Source organism: Sorex araneus, chromosome 5 (genome assembly GCF_027595985.1).
Source record: "Sorex araneus isolate mSorAra2 chromosome 5, mSorAra2.pri, whole genome shotgun sequence".
NCBI classification, from domain to species: Eukaryota; Metazoa; Chordata; class Mammalia; order Eulipotyphla; family Soricidae; genus Sorex; species Sorex araneus.
Window position 1 is genome coordinate 140826226 of NC_073306.1, and position 19683 is coordinate 140845908.

Here is a 19683-nt window from a genome sequence, read left to right on the forward strand (position 1 = left end):
CGCCCCCTCAGCCCACCCGGGTCCCCTACGGGGTGGGGCTCGGGGCGCCCATGGCGGCCACCCCGGGGGCCGGCGCCGGCCCCGCCAGACCCCGCCCACGCGCCTTTCCAAGGGTCTCTCCGGTAACCCCGTTCCTAAACATCAATTCATAACCAAGACGAACCTCTTAGGACGCTGGGGCGACCTGGGTGGGGGGGGCGCCCAGGGCCACGTCACGGAGCGACCCCATTGGCACCCCCTTCCCTCTCCTCGCGCTCCAACAAAAGGTGGCCGACCGGAAATGCCGCCCCGCGGAGACCCCAGAAAAAGACTGGGACTCCGTGACGTCACCTGCACGCCCGGCCAGAGATTTAAAGGGCCAGGCTCCAAATGTTCCTAACCAGGTACTTTTCTGGTCGGCGCTTAAAATAGGAATTAATTTTGTCAGGGGAAAGGGGCTTGGGCCACACCAGGATTTGCTGAAGGGTCAGTCCTGGCAGGGCTCTGGAGGTCATAGACAGAGGCTGGGATTGAACCAGGCTTGGTCACATGTAAGGCAAGTCCTTTACCCTATGTGTTCTCACCCCCCATTCTTCCCTCTCTTCCCCATCAAATACTAATTTTTAACTATTTAACAGCCCTTTAACCATATTACTGCCATCACTGCCATCCCGGTGCTCATCCATTTGCTCGAGCGGGCACCAGTAACATCTCCATTGTGAGACTCATTGTTACTGTTTTTGGCATATCAAATATACTACGGGGATAGCTTGCTGGGCTCTCCGAGAGGGATGAAGGAATTGAGCTTGGATCAGCCGTGCAAGGCAAACGGCCTACCGAAAATATAGTTTTCCTATAAGCAGATGCCACACACGCAGTCATTAATTCAACATGTTTCCTTTCAGATGGGGAGACTGAGGCTCTACCAGATGAACGTGATCAACCCTGATCAGCACAGCCGCGAAGCTGGGAAGCGCCTGTAGTAGCAGGTCCCTCAAAGGAGCGAGGACTACCTGCTCATTAAAAGGCATGGCGACTCGGAGCAACTCTTTGTTGTATCAACAACCCTCACTGTACCCTACAATAACTGTCTTCATCGAATGACCAGAAAACCTCGTCAAAGAGAAAATGCCATTGCATCTTTCAAAGTGCAGGGAACTGAAGACCTGGGGACCATCGGTGAAGATCCAGCTCAGGGACTGAGGAATGAAGGGACAATGATGCTCGTTCACAAAGGAGGGTAATTCAACAGAGAAAAAGACATCTGAGTAGATGGTCCTGGACTAAAGTCTACTGCTCAGTTATCCTCCCCCTCAGGAGAGCATGACTTTGAGAGGTTTCCATGGAACACAGACCTTATGCTTCCTGAATATGGCTTTGGAGGGCTGAATAACAGGGTGGGGTAGTGCGAATAAGAGCAATTTGGGAAGATTCTAGAGTGGTGCTGTGTAATACAGTAGCCACTCATCCCATAGGGCTATTTTAATTAAAATTAAATGCAATTAAAAATTTAGTGGTTTTGGGGCCGGAGCAATAGCACAGCATGTAGGGTGTTTGCCCTGTATGCGGCAGACCCGGGTTCGATACCTGGCATCCCATATGGTCCCCTAAGCACCGCCAGGAGTAATTCTTGACTTCAAAGCCAGGAGTAACCCCTGAGCATCGCTGGGTGTGACCCAAAAAGCAAAAAAAAAAAACAAACAATTAGTGGTCTGGTTCGAACAGTCCTATTTCAAATGCTCAACAGCCCCACAGGGCTAGCGACTACCAAATTGGATGGTGCTGATATAGAACATTTCCATTACTACAAAAATGCTGTATTGCATTAATATTGACTCAATTCTGTCACTAAGCATTGCTCTGGACAGGTTATTTAACTTGTGTATGTCTAACCATTTTTAATAGCAAAAATAGAACAAATGACGCATCATACTTTCTTTTAGAGGTCGCATCATGGGGCTTCTACACGAAATAATGAAGGCATACCTCTAGTGCAGAGGATGCATAATCAAGGGAGAGTCGTGCTCCTCAATGGTCAGAAGGAAGACCCAGAATCTCTACTGCTGGCCTTCACAGAGTGTTGGTCTTTTTTTAAAAAAATACTGCAACATCACCTAATTTTTATACCTTAAAATTATAGCTTCTATCACTGTATCACTGTCATCCCATTGGTCATCGATTTGCTTGAGCGGTCCAGTAACGCCTCCATTCATCCTAGCCCCTGAGATTTTAGCAGTCTCTCTTTACTCATCCTTTCCAATGGTGCCGTGTTAGAGGCTCTTCAGGGTCAGGGGAATGAGACCCATCTTTGTTACTGTATTTGGCATATGAATACACCACGGAGACCTTGCCAGGCTCTCCCCCGTGCAGGACGTAAACTCTTGGTAGCTTGTCAGGTTCTCTAAGACGGAGAACTAGATTCTCAGATATCGTCGCCGTGTAATCCCATCAATGGCCAACATCCAGACTATAAAACTTTTATCTCAAATTACTAAAAACTCAGACAACTTGGCTTAATTTTGTACTATTCTCTTCCTTGGTTTCTATTATAGTCTTTACTTGTATCTCACGATAAAGCTAGTCCTAATTTTAGAAGATGTCATAAAAATATTTCTAAGTTCTAAGTTTTGGGGGAAACTGGCAAGTTAGAAATAGTTTTTCAGACAACATTTTTAAAGAACAAAAATAATATAATTTTATATTTATATCTTACTGTCACTGTCATCCCCTTGTTCAATGATTTATTCGAGCGGGTGCCAGTAATGTCTCCATTCATCCCAGCCCTGAGATTTTAGCAGCCTCTCCTTACTCATTTTTCCCAACGATTGGAGGCTCTTTTCAGGGTCAGTGGATGAGACCTATTATTGTCACTGCATTTGGCATATCAAATACACCATGGGGAGCTTGCCAGGATCTTTTGTGCAGATGGGATACTCTTGGAAGCTTGCTGGGCTCTCCGAGAGGCATATATACATGTACATGTACATATACATATACATATACATATACAATACATATTTCCCTTTATGGTGATTTGTCACAAGGCCACTCATGCTTGAGGCTTGGCCTGAAAGTGTAGGAGAAAAAATTAAATTCTTCAAAATTTGAATCAGTGGTCAAGAGAATTGTATAGTGGGTTCATAAGAAAGTCTTTTTTTCAGACATGTTGAGCTATTGTTCAGCTATGATAGTTTGTTTGTTATAGTAAAATATGACATTTAGTTTAGAAGTTTACTTTTTACTTAGTGGAGTTATTTGATAACTGTATACGTAACTTCTTGTACCCCCTCCACAAGGACGCCTGCCAGTCACGGAGTAAAATAGGAACAATGACTTAGGGTCCACAAGAGTGACTTGGTTAAGAAACAATACTTGATTCCTTTGAGTAATCACTTTTTCACTCTTCTATATCAATGCTTGCTTCACTGTGCTACATAAATTTACTGGGTGCCAGGACTTGGGCCCAGTAAGTTAAACTAAATTTGTGAGTGTTTTTGAAAATGACAGGTATGGCAGGGTGTGTTTTTCCTAATCAAATCCTGTGCTTCTGCTGAGGCTGCTGCTGCTCTTGCCTTCAGGACAGCCTGCCAGCTGGTGTGAATACACTCCTGCCAATTTTTGATATCTACATATCTCCTTTGATCATGACCCTAAAAACGTGAGATTTGAAGGTGGACCCCAGCAGAACAGGTCCCCAGGACAGCTGCAGAGATTCTTCAAAGGACCACTTTGCCTTTGCTTTGTTCAAACCTTTGCCCAGTTGTCCAGGGTGTTAGCTGAACCAAGTCTCTTAGGTTTGGCTCTCAGGAGTCCTCTGTTCCTCACCTGGGAGTCACTGACGATCTTCTCTCTGGGCCTGTAAGTCACTGTCCAGGACTGTGTGGAAGGCTGAATGCAGCGCTACTGCCCTGAGCAGACCCAGACATGTCGAGATGGACCACAGGGGCCATTTAAACATCTCAGCACAAGCGCATTACTCTCAGGGTCAGTGAGTGTTTTGCTCTTTTTGTTTTCTTATTTGTATTTACTTTGGGAGGGGGCAAAACAAGCGGTGCTTGGGGATTAGTCCTGGTGGGGCACCAGGGATCATACAGGGTGTTGGGAATGGAGCCCAGGTTTCCACTTCATACAAAGCAAGTGCCCCTCCCACTGCACTGTCACTAGGATACAAAGACCAGTTCTTTACCATAATTAACATTTGTACTAACTTTCTATAGAAGGCAAACTCACAATATTCCATTACTATGAAAATAATAGAATTTTTTAGGTCTCAAATTGACTAATTTCAGAGCCCAGTGAAACTAAGGCCCTCCACTCCCAGCATTAGGCTCTGGATTTCCTCCTGAGCTGTTGAAAAACCGTTTGTCAGGAAGCCTGGATCCCCACCTTTCAAGTCACATGTTTGTTCCACTAAGCTATTCCTGCAGCATAAATGTGTCTATTCCATTGTGAATCTTACTGGCACACTCATACTTGGTGACTTCATTCTCAAGTGAAACTGCTGCAACGCCAAATCCTGAAGCTGTGGCAGAGTTCTGAAATCAATCACAGCAATCAAGGTAAGAATTAGTCGAATAATCCCTGGGTGGATAGGCCGAGCAGGTGGAGGACATCTCTGTGGTTCTCACAGTCCAAACAGGCCCACAGCAAAGGGAAGGTCCTTTGGGAGGATCACTGTGAGGATTCTGATAATCCTCAAACTGATTTTTGGGCTTTTGTCTTTGACTAGAACTGGTGATATTTGGGGGAGCCTATGGCATGGTGGGGATCAAACCGTGGTCGGTCATGGATATAAGATCAACACCCTCCCTGCTATATTGTCGCTCCATCTAAAGTAGCTTTGTTGGGGCTGGAGCAATAGCACAGCGGGTAGGGCGTTTGCCTTGCACGCGGCCGACCCGGGGTTCGATTCCCAGCATCCCATATTGTCCCCTGAGCACCGCCAGGAGTAATTCCTGAGTGCAGAGCCAGGAGTGACCCCTGAGCATCGCCGGGTGTGACCCAAAAAGCAAAAAAATAAATAAATAAAGTAGCTTTGTTATAGGCTCACTCATTCATTTTTTACTTTTGCTTTTTGGATCATACCTGGCGATTCACAGGGGTTACTTCTGGCTCTACACTCAGGAATTACTCCGGGCAGTGCTCAGGGGACCATATGGGATGCTGGGAATCAAACCAAATGCCCGACCTGCTGTGCTATCACTCCAGCCACCTCAATCATTCACTTTTGAACAAAAGGGCGGAATAAAATCTCTTGTGTGTCAGAGAGAGAACAGCAGGTAGGCACACAGGGTGGCAGGGGCTGATCCCTGTGCACCGCCCAGAGGAACCAGAGGACTGCCAGGAAAAACCCTCAGCAACACCGGCCCTACAACAAAATAAATGTATTTGTTTCAGTATACTCAAAAAAATCTCAGGGCTGGGATGAATGGAGATGCTACTGGCGCCCGCCCGAACAAATCGAAGAACAACAGGATGACAGTGATAAATTGAAACGGTGATGCTCAAAACCATCCTAATGATCCAAAGGCAAACACAAGCATAGTGACAGAGCAGGCAGGGTGGGAGGTGGATCTGCTTCTCCTGAAAAGGGCACCCCAACATTGCCGACTGTGTAGCCAGGCTGGTAAGGGACAGAGGGGGATGGGGCACGTAGGGTCCCGAGTCTCAGGGACTCATGACAGATGAAGAAGAATGGAGTAAAGCAAAGAAAGCAAAGTGCAGGATCATTCCATGTTTGCCAGTTTGGGTGAAGGAACGGGAGCGTGAAAGCGGCACAGACGCCTGCATCCAGGAGCCCGAAGCCCCCGGGGTCAGCAGCACATTTGACACATGCACAGGGCACTGACACACTGCCCAGGGCCCGAGGCAGGGATGGTCCTCAGAAACTCACTGTAGGACAACACTGGTTTGTCATTTATCCCTGGCCAGAGTGAGTTTAGATTTATTGGGTCACAACTTTCACAGTGCTCCCGAGGCACTCCCATTCCTCTGTGTTTATCTTTAACCTTTTCTTGTTCTCTCTTCCCCAACCAGTTAATCACCATTTTCCCCTAAGCAGTACCTGTGACTTGTAAAGTCAACTTCCTCAGAAATCTCATATTTGTGTTTGTTAAGTGAAATACTGCTTTTCTCCTTCTCTTCTCCTCTTTGTATAGTTTACTTCAGAGCAATGTCCTTTCTGTAGAGACACAGGAAGAGTTAATTCTATGCTTTTGGAACTTGGAAGTCCTTTAACTCTGAAGAATATTCACTCCTGGGCATCTCTTTTCTCGAGGCACTTAAGCCTCAGTTGTCCGTAGTTCCTAGCACCTCAAAAGCAGGGTCCTGATGAGGGACTAGATGGACCCAAGGCAAACTGTGAGATACCCTGGCATGGAAGCAGGATAGGCCAAGTGCCATAATACTTAACTATAAGTTAAGAGCATGGACAAATTCAGTTATGACCCAAAAGAAACAATTGGCTTAGGATCCTGCTAGGGTTAGGAAAGACTAAACTGGCCTGAACACTGAGGTCTGGGATCTATAGCAAGGTGTCCCAAGGACAGCCACCCTACAAGCTTCATTTGGCTCTGTGTCCACACAAATTGATGAGAAAGATGATGTAGAAGTAAATCTAAAACTGTTATGGGACAAAGTAAAGGAGAAACACAACCCTAGGTGGTATTCTGTCCTTGAGAGGATCTCCTGGCTGCAGAAGGCCTTTCTCTTAACTTAGACTATGTTGATTGTGTGGCCTCACCTGGGTGTAGTTGCTACCAGGGATGCTTGGTGGGTGCGAGACCTAGGCTGCAAGACAGAGTGTGGAGAGACTAACATGGGGGGCAGGAGGAGATGGGAGTGAGGGCCAGGGTGAGACTGGAATGGGGAGCTTCGTGAGACTGGAACAGGCGAGTGGGGAGAATGGAATAAAGGGCAACTAATCACCAACCCGCCTTGTGGCCCTATCCTTCCTTCATGCATCTGTTGGCGGCGGCTGCAGGCTGCGATGGGGAAGCAGCTCATGGCCACCGAAAGCATGTGGTGGGTGAGAGACCACACCATTGCCACCGCAGCTCACCCTTTTATTTTGTGAACTTACACAACTCTCCAGCACACATGCCTCTGTTCCCTGGCCTTAGGGCTCCTCCTTCCAGCCAGAACACTGCAGCTTTTACCCTGGAATGTCCTAAACCCCACAGACACATCTGCATGGGCCTGCATCCAGCGTTGACTCCTGTTGCGCAGGAATATATTTGAAAACTGCACAAACAGTATGTGGATAAGAAAATTATCCTAATATCCAGGTGTTTATAATACACCAGGATGTGAAATGTGTCTCACAGCTGGAGCATTTGGAGTGAGTCTGCTTTTTAAAGATGAGTATTATACTTGGGGCCAAGGTGGTGATACAGTAGAGAAGGTGCTCGCCTTGCTCTTCGCTGACCCAGGTTTGATACCCGAGCCCCTGAGATGGGCTCCTGACCCTTGGGAGAAATGATCCCTGCGCTTAGAGCCAGGAGTTAGCTATGAACACTGCAGGGTGTGGCTCCCAAATACTGCAACAGAAAAGGTAACTAACAAAGAAAAGAAACCCCAAAATAAATTCATGTTCAAAGACAATTTCTACAGTAAAACACTTAAAGAATTGAACAGTGGATCCTTAAATCCAGTGTGTTTGGACTTATATTATGCTGCAGAAACACATGTTTTATCCTGAATACTTATTCTTTGTTCTCTGCTCTCACATCCTCTGTGTGTGTGTTTGGTTTGGGGGCAATAACCAACAGTGTTCAGGGATTATTTATACTCTGGGATGAGGTAGTCCTGATGGGGCTCGGGGAACAGATGAGATGCCATAGTGTGCGTTCCCCCGGAGATCTCTCCGGCCCGCGGAGAGACAACAGTGGAAAGCGCTCCTAATTGGGTGGGTTCTGTGAGCGGTTCCGACCTGAAATAAAACTAGTGAGGATAATAAATAAGGGGCCCAAGACGACACATGCCGATCAAGGGCAACTTTATTAACTGCCACACTGGTTTTATACTTTTCTTAGCAGGGGGTTGGTACATAAGTTGTCAATCATCAGGGAAGTGTCTTCTCAGACCAAATAAGGAAAGGTTTGGGGTGTATTAGGTGGGCTTACAACATTCTTCAAGAGTAGATTGAGAAATAGTGGGGAGAGGAAGGCAAGGGTTTATCTGGCAGGAGCATTCTACTTTAGGGCTTTATGGCGTCTCTTAGTTAACTGCCCTGGGCTACTTTTACCTCTTGAGTTTGGCTATTTCCTTTGTCACAAGGGCACCTTTGCCTCAGGTCATGCAAAGCTGGTAATGGAATTTTCCGGTTTGTCGAGGGTAAAGGTTTTGGGGTCCTCTTTTGTTCAGGGTCCTGAGCAGTCCCCAACACCATAGATAGAACCTGGGTTGGCCGCTTGCAAGGCAAGTACCTTACTGGCCTTTTCTAAATAAATTATTTCCAGCACACCAGGAGTGAGCCCTAGGCAAAGCTTCTATTCACCCCCAACCCGCATCAAAAATTAATATCTCCCTTCCAATATCTTACTTTACCAGCACTACGCAAAACAACACTGTGGGTAGCCAGCTAAGGGAGAGATGAAACGAGGGCGGCATTTTGCTCCATGACTTTAAGAAGCACATATTCCTACATATTCCTTTTTCCCTTTTTGGGTCACACCTGGCTATGCTCAGGGTTTCCTCCTGGCTCTGCACTCAAAAATTGCTCCTGCAGTTAGTTGCTCAGCGGACCATATGAGACACCAGGGATCGAACCTGGATTTTCCACGTGCAAGAAAAATGCCCGACCCACTGTACTATCACTACAAACCCTGAAGGAGATATTCTTGACTGGGGAAAAAAAAGAAAAGAGGTTGGAGGAAGAGACAGTAAAACGGGTAGGAAGCTGCTTGCACTGTCAACCCAGGTAATCCCTGGTGTCCCTTAGGGTCCAGTAAGTCCGCACACAGAAAATCCTGAGCACAGAGCCAGGAGGAAGCCCTGAGCATTTTCAATGTGGTACAGAAATCAAAACAAAAATATGATAATAAAAAATGAATTTTATTCTGAACCCCCACCCACTTGTCGGGTGGCCACACCCACCATGGCAACCAATGAAAGGACAAGTGATAACTAAGTCTAATGCTTTAGGGGTATGGCCCTGCTGATCAGTTTACAGGTTCTACCCTTGTGATGTCCAGGCCAAAGAATCCGGTCAGGGAGCAGCGCCACCTGGCTGTAAAACACCAACATTGGAACCAGACAGACAGTAAAGCTATAGGCTGCTTGCCTTGCTCACCCTGATCAAGCCTTGGCATCCCTTATGGAGCCCAGAGCACTGCCAGGAATAATACCTGAGCCCAGGAACGGGAGTAAGCCCTGAGCATCTACAGGCATGGACGGACCCCCTCGCACCCCATAAAACACCAAAAACAGCCCAAAAAAGTAAACTGCATTGCAAACCCTAAGCACCTTGAGGACCACACCTGCAGGATGCCCCAGACATCATGGTAACTAATAAATACATCACCGACAGCAGCATGGTCCCTTGATTTTGGGGAGCTGCCGCCCTGCCCCTCAAAATAAATCTGCCTTCTATTTTTTGGGAGACCACACAGCCAATGCTAAGTGGATATTCCTGGCTCTGCACTCAGGAATCAGTTCTGGTCGTGCTCATGGGATGGAACCTGGGTCTGTAACATGGAAAGCAAAGGCTCTCAGTGCTTTGGTAACGCTCCAGTCCTCTAAGTAAAACTGGCGGTTCTACAGTAGCGATGTCGTGGCCAGGGACCACGATGTTCTGGACAGGGACCAACGCAGTTCCGTCCTGGGAGGGTTGGGAAAGCCTCGCCCCCTCGTTCCTGGCAGTTCCCGCACCCCCAAGGCCTGCAGGCCCTGTACTCGGCCCTGCACTCACCCACCACCACCTCATTCCGGAGCTGGAGGTGATGGTGGCCAAAGGGGCCCCCCAAGATCATGCACTCACATCCGCAAACCCTGAGTCCTGGAACAATGCCCACTGTATCCCGCAAAGCTCTGCATCCCTCTAAAGCCTCCACCGAGCCTCAGGAACTCCCTGGATATCGGGGGACAAGTGAAAAACAAGCGAGAAAGCGCCCTCCAAGCTGGTGCGGCCCCGCCACTCACAGTGTAGAGATGGGGAGGCACGGGGCTCTCACTGGAGGTCTCATGTCCTGCCACAAAATCGGCCTTCATAATCAGCTTTTCAAGAAGAGACCCTACTTTGCCCTTTATCCATATGAACACTGACTGCTGGACCCTGTGTCCTGGACACCAGCTACTGGAGGGCCCTGAGTTCACTCTGATGCAGAGTCAGGAGTAAACACAAGCACCCAAGCAAGGACAAAGACGGCAACTCCCCCCCCCCATTTATATTAAACTAGAAACAAAGGGGAAGATGGGGGGTTAGGGAGATTTACAGCAGGTGGCGCAATGGTCTTGCCCATGTCAATCCAGGTTCGATCCCAGACAACTTCACACTGTCTCCCACCAGCCAGGCATGATTCCTCAGAGGAGAGCCCAGGAGCAAACCCCGAGTCCTGCTGGTTTGGCCCAAAACAAATTTTAAAAATCTGTAGAATAGTCCAATGGAGGCAGGGCGACAATGCACAGGATTGGGGAACATGCTTCGCACGTGGGAACCTTGGGTTGATGTTGGGCGCCACATGGTCTCCCAAGATCAGTTGAAGTGACCCCAACCAAGCACTGAGCAAAGCAGTGGCTAAGGGGGTGAGACTCTAAGACATAAATGATCTTAAGAGTTTGGAATGACAGCATAGCGGGCAGGGCCTTTGCCTTGCACACAAATCACCAGGGTCCCAATCCCAGCATTCCTTATGGTCCCTGAGCACTGCCAGGAGAAATTCCCAAGGGAAGAGTCAGGAGTAATCCCTGAACACCAGCGAGTGTGACCCAAAAGTCAAAAAATAAATGAATGGAATTTAAAAATTACAAATAAAACGAAAATGCTGAGTGTGTCCCCAAAACAATACCAGGAGCAGAAGCAAAGCACTCAATTGAAGTGTGGAAAGAGAAGTAAATGTATTTGGTTTGTTTGGGGTCACACACAGCAATGTGTAGGGCTTATTCGTGTCTATGGGCTGAGGAAATACTCCTGGCTGTGCCTGGGGACCATATTGGATGCCGGGGATCGAACCACAGTGTATATCTGATTCCTGAGTGTATATCTAGGAGTCACCCATGTGCACTGCCAGCTGGGCCACAAAATGAAACAAACAAAGCAAAAAAATTAAGTTGGACTCATAAGACATAAAGCCAGGGACTGGGGAGATACTCGAGCAGGTTGCGGCTCACCTGTACCCTGCACACACTTAGTGTTCTGACCCCTGTTCATTCCTCCGGGGTCAAACTCATGGCCATGTCGAGGAAGGTCACCATGTCCTGAACCGACAGACACAGGGGACAGGAGTGATGTTATCCCACCCCATACTATGGGGCGTAGGATGAGACAACCCAGTGCCCCAGAGGAGCTCAGGTCGTCTCTCCCTTCCCCACTCCCGTTGGGAAGAACCAGCCTCCACCCACATTTTGGGCTGATGAGCCCAGGAATCCCTCACACAAAGCCAGATCTACTACAATGACACTAGAGTAGAAGGTTCCTGCAGGTTTTGGACTTGCACGCAGCCACCACAGGGATAAATCCAATGAGCACTGCAGAGGGTAATATCTGAGCACAGACACAGCAGGACCAAAAATAGCAACACTGGGTTGGACCAAATCACTAGATACCACACCCCGCCAATGCCATATCCCACAGTCCCTGTTCTATGTTCTAGGGATGAGTAGGGGGCACACAATGTCCAGCAAGTGACTCAAAGCTGTGTGAGAACACATGTGCCTGTAGGACTCAGAACTCCTGTTTCAGGGACACCCCAAATCCTTCCTGAGGCCGGTGAAAGTGACTTGACCCCAATACCTCGCCAGCCCCAGAGATCCTTTGCTCCCTGGGATAGGCGCATTCTCAGAATTGAGCACACTGCAGCAAGTGAACGAGAGTCTGTGTGACTGAGCAGGCGACACTCTCCAGAGTGGAAAGGACAAAATAGGGGAGACACATGTCCTGGGGCCAGAGTCACTGCAGTAGCCCGGTTGCATACAGGGCCTGCACACCCTGGATCCTGATAACAGGGGTGAATCTGGAGCACAGAGCTAAGATTAAAACATGAGCATCTCCACTGTGGCACAAAAACACATATGAAAGAAAACAAAGCATCAGGATGGAGAAACAGGACAGTGGGTCCAGGCTGGCTGGGTAGGCTGGCGATCCCTGCTGTCCATATGGTCCCAAGAACCCTGAGGTGCAATGTTGGAGTGCAGAGCCAGAAATAATCCAAGGAGTCACTAGGTGTGTCCCCCCCATCACCTCCCAAAACAAAACAAAATACACCAAGAAGTTAATCTTGGATCACTAGCACCCCATATGATCACTGATTATGGACAGGAGTGAATCTTGTGCGTTGCGTTGGGAGTACTTCTTAAGCGCCATCAAAACTAAATAGAACAAGGGGCTGGAGAGATAGCACAGCAGGTAGGGCGTTTGCCTTGCACGCGGCCGATGCAGGTTCGATCCCCGGCATCCCATATGGTCCCCCAAGCACTGCCAGGAGCAATTCCTGAGTGCAAAGCCAGGAATAACCCCTGAGCATCGCTGGGTGTGACCTAAAAAGCAAAAAAAAAAAACTAAATAGAACAAGACAAACAGGGACAAAAGTGGCCTCAGACAGCAGTCAGTCACCCCTGCCAGGAGCCTAGGTGCTTAAGCGCATCAGCACCCCATGAACCCCCCTCCAAGGCTGACTCCCTGAGTAAAGCTCCCCATCTCCACAAAACACTATCTTCCTTCAAAAATTGCCTTCTCTAGTGGCACTGTTCTGAATTGGGGATAGTTATTAGGGATCGACTTATGCAGTGTGCTTCTTAGGATGTCTAAAAGCCTTGTGAGGTATGCAAAGACCTCCCCACATTGAAAAGTAAGATTTCTCTCCAGTATACGTTTTCATACGGTTAGAAAGGGTCACGGGTTGAATGATGGCCTTGCACATTCCTTACATAGATAAGACTTCTCTCCACTATGACTTTTCAAATGCATAGTAAGACTGGAGGGCAGAGTGAAGGCCTTCCCACATGTCAATCATTTATGAGTTTCTTACCGGTATGATTTTATTTTCTGTGCTTAATAAGATGCCAAGTCTGGGTGAAGGCCTTCCCACAGTCCTTACATAGGTAGAGTCTGTCTCCAAGAACAATTATCCTATAATTCTAAGGCTTGAGGGCATAATGTACACCTTCTCGCATTGTTGGCACATGTAAGTTTTCTTTCAGTTATGAATATTACTATGAGTAATAAAGAGGAGTAAGTGAACACAATCCCACAGTCCTTACAAACATAAGGGCTGCCCCTTATAAATCTCAAAGTAGGTAAAAGTTACTTGGCCCTGAGGTCCTTTGCTCCAACTCCCTGGGACAGGCGCATGCCCAGAACTGCACACACAGGAGCGTGTGAACATCAGATTGTGTGAGCAAGCAGGCGAGGCTCTCAGAGTGGGAAGGACAAAATAGGGCAAATGCAAGTTCAGGGGCCTGAGACATTTGTTGCCATCAGGATACACACATAACCAGTACACCTGGGTCCCCGGGTGCCTGTCAGGAGTGAATCCGGAGTACAGAGCCAGAAGCCCTGAGCACCGCCAAAAGTAAACATGAAAGAAAACAAAGCAGCAGGATGGAGTAACAGGACAGTGGGTTTGTGGGCAGCAGTTAGGGTGACGATACCTCCATCCCATATGGTCCCTTTAGCACTGCCAGATGGAAAATCTGCGTATAGAGTCAAAAGTAACCTCCAAGAATCGCTGGGTATGGCCTCACCCCTTCAGCACCTTCCAAAAAACAAACAAACAAACAAGTCTATTCAGCGTTGGGCCCATGGCCCCACAAATGGTATCCCAGTCCTGACAAGAGTGATCCTTGAGCACCAGTATTGTGGCCCATACAAATCAACAAAATAAAAAAAGGGCCCCAAACAGAGAACTGGTCACTCAGGCCAGGAGCCACATCCCACATCTCCTTCCTGAAACCACCCAAGACTGTCAGCCCAGGAAGCCTGTGTGACCTGTCACTGCACTGTGTCATCTTGTCACTCTCCTGCCTGAGGATGGTGTGGCAGAGGGTGTGTCACCATCTCCTGCCTCTGTTTTTCCTTCGGATCAGCAGGAGGCTCCATGCAAAGACTTGAGCCATGAGCAGCAGAGCCCCCACAGCCAGCCCTGCCCCCACCTGGCCAGAAATCCCTGCATTGGAGCCAGAAATGTAGTGACTTGCCAGACGCTTGGACACTGGCCCACAGAGACATCTGCAGGGAGACACTGCCAGATGCTCCTTCTCTCCAGGGGACAGAGAAGTGGGTTGTGACCCGGCTGCCTGTCGGAACAGGAGGGCTCGTCCCAGCCTACAAGGGAGGAAACCACAGCCCTGCTCAAGCCCCAAGAATCCACTCTGGGACCCCCCGGGAAGGTCCCTAAGGCCAGTGACTAACTCTGAGGCCAGGAGCTCCCACGCAGAGGCGGCCCCTGTGGGCCCCAGTGACCACAGCCCCATAGTGGCTCTGCCATGAGGGCAGCCACAGGGACTCAGGGTGGACAAACCTTCAGCTGCCCTCTTGCAGAGTGGAAAGGGACATAGGCCTGGGCAATCTCTTCCAGGGACCAGGGTCACATCTAGGCGCGGGTGTGCCCCAGGCAGTCCCATCTCTGACCTGCTGGACCTGGACCCATCCTGGTCATGATTTCCTGTAATCCCGAATCAGCACATGAGCCTCATCCAACACTCGCTCCTCTTGTGCAGGAAGAGTTCTGAAAACCATGCAAACAGTGTGTCGGATCACAAAATTATCCAAATATCCAGGGTGTTTACTATGAATCATGATGTTACGTGTGTCTGACAATTGGAATTTCAGGAGTGAGTCTACTTTTAAACCATGAATATTGTATCTTGGGGATTGGGTGGTAATACAGCGGGTTAAGACATTCACCTTGCACTTGGCTCACCCGGGTTCAATACCTGAGCACATATATGGGCCCCTGACCCCTGCCAGAAGTGATCCCTGAGCTCAGAGGCAGGAATAAGCCACAGACAATGCAGGGTGTTTACCAAAAATACTGCAACTTCAAAAGGTAACTCTAATGAAACAAAGCAACAACAACAAAAAATACTCAAGTGTGTATTCTGAGGTGCCCTCCCCGGGTCGCATGATGTGAAGATTAGTGAGGAGGTTAGGTCCCATGGTACGATATGTTTGATGTTCTGTCTCTCCAGAGAAACAAAGACATGGTGACGACAGCAACTGATGGCCAATGGGCAGTGCACAGTGAGCCTTTAATTCTGAGCCGAATAGCATATGTATAGAACATCTGAGAGGTGTTGACGTACAGGCCTGAATGTATTGTGATTTATCATTTACAAAGGTCAAACGTTTCAACAGAGGCAACTCTTTTGGAGGAATTAACTCAAGGAAACGTTCTGTCTGAGACTAGACTGAGAAATTCGCTCAGGGGCTACAAGCATCTGTGTTGCTTTGCACTTTACCTACTTGTACATATTTAACAATTAAGTTTATTTCTTATTAATATTTGTATTTATCTGGATACACACAGTAAGAAACATTCCAAAACTTACTTCTCTGGGATCCAGGAGTTAAGGTTAAAAGCTGGCTGTGCTTTTACCATAAATTCTACATGGAGTGCTCAGGCTGGTATAGCTTCCCCTACTCCATAGGGTCCGGTCTTTTAAGTCATGACAGCTTGGAAACAAAACCATGCTTTATGATTTCTAGACTGTCCCGTATTGAAGCCAAAATAGCTTTGCTGCTTGCCCCAGGTCCGTCCAGAGATTCTTGGTGGAATCCAGTTCTCTGGGGTTAGAAACTATGGCAACTGAAGCCTGAGTCAAGTAATTATGACGGATGCCCAGGAATAAATATATCCTAAAGTCAATTAACCCTCAAATAGTAAGTGCTTAGCATTAACTTTTTTCTTTTAAAGCAAGGAACATTGCTCTATAGTAATAGATTATAGATAATATCGGTTATAGGGGAAAGAGAAATACAAATAAATGACTATAGACGCAAAGTCTGGAGTCACCAGAAGGTTTGACTTTATGAGCTAAAGATAATCTCAGAGGATCAGGAGAGCTCATGAGAGCACTATAACCTTCTATGGGGGGAAAAAACTGGCAATTCACAGATCAAGCCTAAAGTGCTTAGAGTTAATATCCAACACTCATGTGTAAAGACAAATTCTAGAGTGACACATTTAAAGCGGGTCCTTAAGCCCTCTTTTCTGTTTTTTTTTCTAGACTACAGAAATCCATGTTTTCTCTTGAATTCTAGTACTCTCTTTCATTGCTCTCACATCCTCTGTGTATGTCTGTGTGTGTGCATGTGTTTCTATTTTGTACAGCAACTGGCAGTGCTCAGGGGTTATTGCATCAGGGCTCAGCCCTAGTGCGGCTCAAGGACTATATGGAATACCAGACCTAAATTGATCCTGGGTTGGCCGATTGCAAGGCAAGCTCCCCCCTACTTGCTGTACTTGCTCGGAACTTTCTAAGTGAATTATTTCCACCACATCAGGAGTGACCCTTAGCAAAGCTTCCCCAAAACACCACCAACAACCCTGGAAATCAACTATTTCTCCTTAAAGAAACCCCAAAACATTAGCCCATTACTCACCACAATAGCTGGGGGTAGTCTGGTCAGGGAGGGATTACATGTGTGGGGTGCTTTGCAACTAAACCTTAGAAAGCAGAAATTCTTGACCTAGGGGAAAAAAACACAGAAGTTGGGAGGAGAGACAGTAAAGCGGGTAGGGAATTTGTCTTGCATGCAGCCAACCCAGATCAATCCCCAGCATCCCATGTAGACCCCGAGTACCATCAGCAGAATTCCCGAGTGCAGAGCCGAATGTAAACCCTGAGCATCTCCTGATATGGTACACAAGCGCAACCAAAACAATAATGAAAAAGTTTCACTTGCAAACCCCACCCCCCACAGGGACCACAACACGGGTTTCGCTCCAGTCTGACATGTCCCATCCTGAAGAAGGCTGAAGGTGTGAATGAAGGCCTTCTCCCAAATTGTCTGCCGCACCTCGGTCTCCAGAAACATCTGTATATCTGGAAACAAGTGAATAACAAGCACAAATGTTCCCCACAAGCTGATGTCGACCCACAACTCACAGTGCAGGACCTAGAGGCGGAGGTCACTCACTGGAGGTCGCTGGCATCTGGAAGAGCCTTCAGCATCCCCTTTCTGCCCGTGCCCACCACTTCATCCATTATCCACATGACCAACGGAGACCTGACCCACGTGACTGTGACAGGGATGGAAAATACATCCTAAAGCCCAGGGGTATGAAGTTCATTGCACTTCCTTAAGTGCCTTAAAGTGCTAGGCTACAGGTGCAGATAATCTTTTTTCCCACCTAAGTGATTCTGTGCTGCTGGGGGAAAGGGCTTGCTTCTCTAAGGAGTGGAGAGGCAGCTGCTGGAGTGGCAGATCTCATTGTGGGGTCTAGATAAAGAAGTCCCCTGATATTGTACTGGTCAGTCAAACATTGACCCCAATGCTCTCACACACAAGACCATCAGGGAAAATGCAAGGGGCTTCATTCAAAGTAAAACAGGCAGGTAGGGAGCAGGTGGGTTACGGGACAATGAGTTTCCCGGAAGTCATCAATTTAGATGGGGTGAAAGCAGTGACTGTGAAGCCAGCCCTGCAAACGTAGAGAGGAACTGGCCTAGCAGCAGCCCAGAGAGCTAGAGAGAAACTGGAACAGGAACAAAGTCTGGTAAGAACATCAGAGAGCACTGTCCGGTCAACGCACTACCCCTCGACAACACGCAACTAGAGGACTCTCGCCTACAAAGAAAACCCTGGAGGCAGGTCAGAAACACAATTTGAAATCCAGAGTATGAAGCAGGAAGGATGTCCAGAAGCTTGAGACTTGCACTGGACTTGGTCACCCGGAGTCCATCACTGTTATGCCAAATGGTGGCTGGAGCAGCCCCAGGAGAAACACCGAAGAACTGCCAGGTACGCCCCTACCTCCAAAAATATAGTTCAATAAATAAATCCCGGGGTATGGACCAACCCTAAGAATGGGGTTATACATCTAGCAAAAGGGCAGCAAACCATACTGGTCACTTAGTAGTCTTATGTGGCCTTTTGGACGATCTAAATCATTGTCATCCTGGTGACTATTAGATGGTTGGGATTTAACTGCTTCCAAATGCATAAGTTTTGTTTTTTCCTAATACTACTGGTGATGGGGGTGGGATTCAGGAATATGATCAACCTTTATTGTGAGTCATCACAGCTGAATGTAATTGTCTGCTGAGATGGGGGAGCAGGGCTCTCCTTCATTCCCACCACCTGGAAAACACTGGACTCAAGGGGTCCCTTCCATAGTTTCAAAGAAGCAGCAAACGTCTTCAAATGCACAGTAAAGTCCATTTCAACAGTCTCCAATCCACCCTATAAAGAGCCTTGCCAGGACATTTTCACAAGATGAAAACTTTAGTGAATATTAATCTTTAGTGCACATGTAAATTAACAAAAATATGAATACAAGGAGTACAGAAATGATAAAGAAGACAAAGTGCTTGCTCGCACACGGCTGACCTGGATTCCAAGCCCCCATACAGATACGTGTAACTCCTAGTTTTAGATCCCTGAGCTAAGAGCCAACAGTAAGGCCTGAGTGTGGGGCGTGGCTCCCCAAAACCTAACACAGAAAGGCCTGAAGAATAAAGGATTGGCTGTTTTTCCACTTTCAAGGATTCACTGCAGCATTGTGGTGGATTTCTGCCACAGATTCCCTCAAACCAGGGCCTCTGGGCCAAGCCAGAGTGAGAGTAAACAATGACACAGTGATGAGCCGAGACAGTATCACATAGGCCCTGTTTTTATACCTGTTTTTATTTAGTAATCTTCCTCCTGGTCTCCATCACCAACATCCATTATTTACAAGTTAACATACATGTGGTGGACAAATGCCAGGACACGGCCATGGCTGCAGTCCGGGGGATAATCAGCAAGAATCTTTCCTTATAGAAGTGACATAATAGGAAACTCATCATATGCTACCAGGATTATTTCCTTCTTGGCTGCAGTTTTGTACCACCTCTGACCCCCTTGTCCAAAGCAAACTTGCTTTACTGAGGGGGCCTGTTCTGACGTTACAAATGTTTATTAGGGGATCGAGTCATCCAGAATGAGCTTTACAATGTTTACTAAGACTTGAGGGGAACATGAAGCCCTGTTCACATTCATTACATACATAAGATTTCCCTCCACTATGCATTCTCATATACCTGAGGATTCAATAAAGACCTTCCCACATTCCTTACCTATGTAAGCCTTCTCTCCAGTATGAAGTTTCAGATGCCTAGTAAGGCGTGAGAGCAGAGTGAAGGCCTTCCCACATGTCTGCTATGGATGAGGTTTCTCTCCACTATGACTTTTCCTGTGCGTAGTAAGGTACCCAGATTGAGAGAAGGCCTTCCCACATTCCTTACTGATATGCAGTCTCTCTCCAGTGTGAATTCTCCAATGAATACAAAGACTTGAGGAATCACAATATGCCTTCCCACATTCCTCACATACAAAAGGTTTCA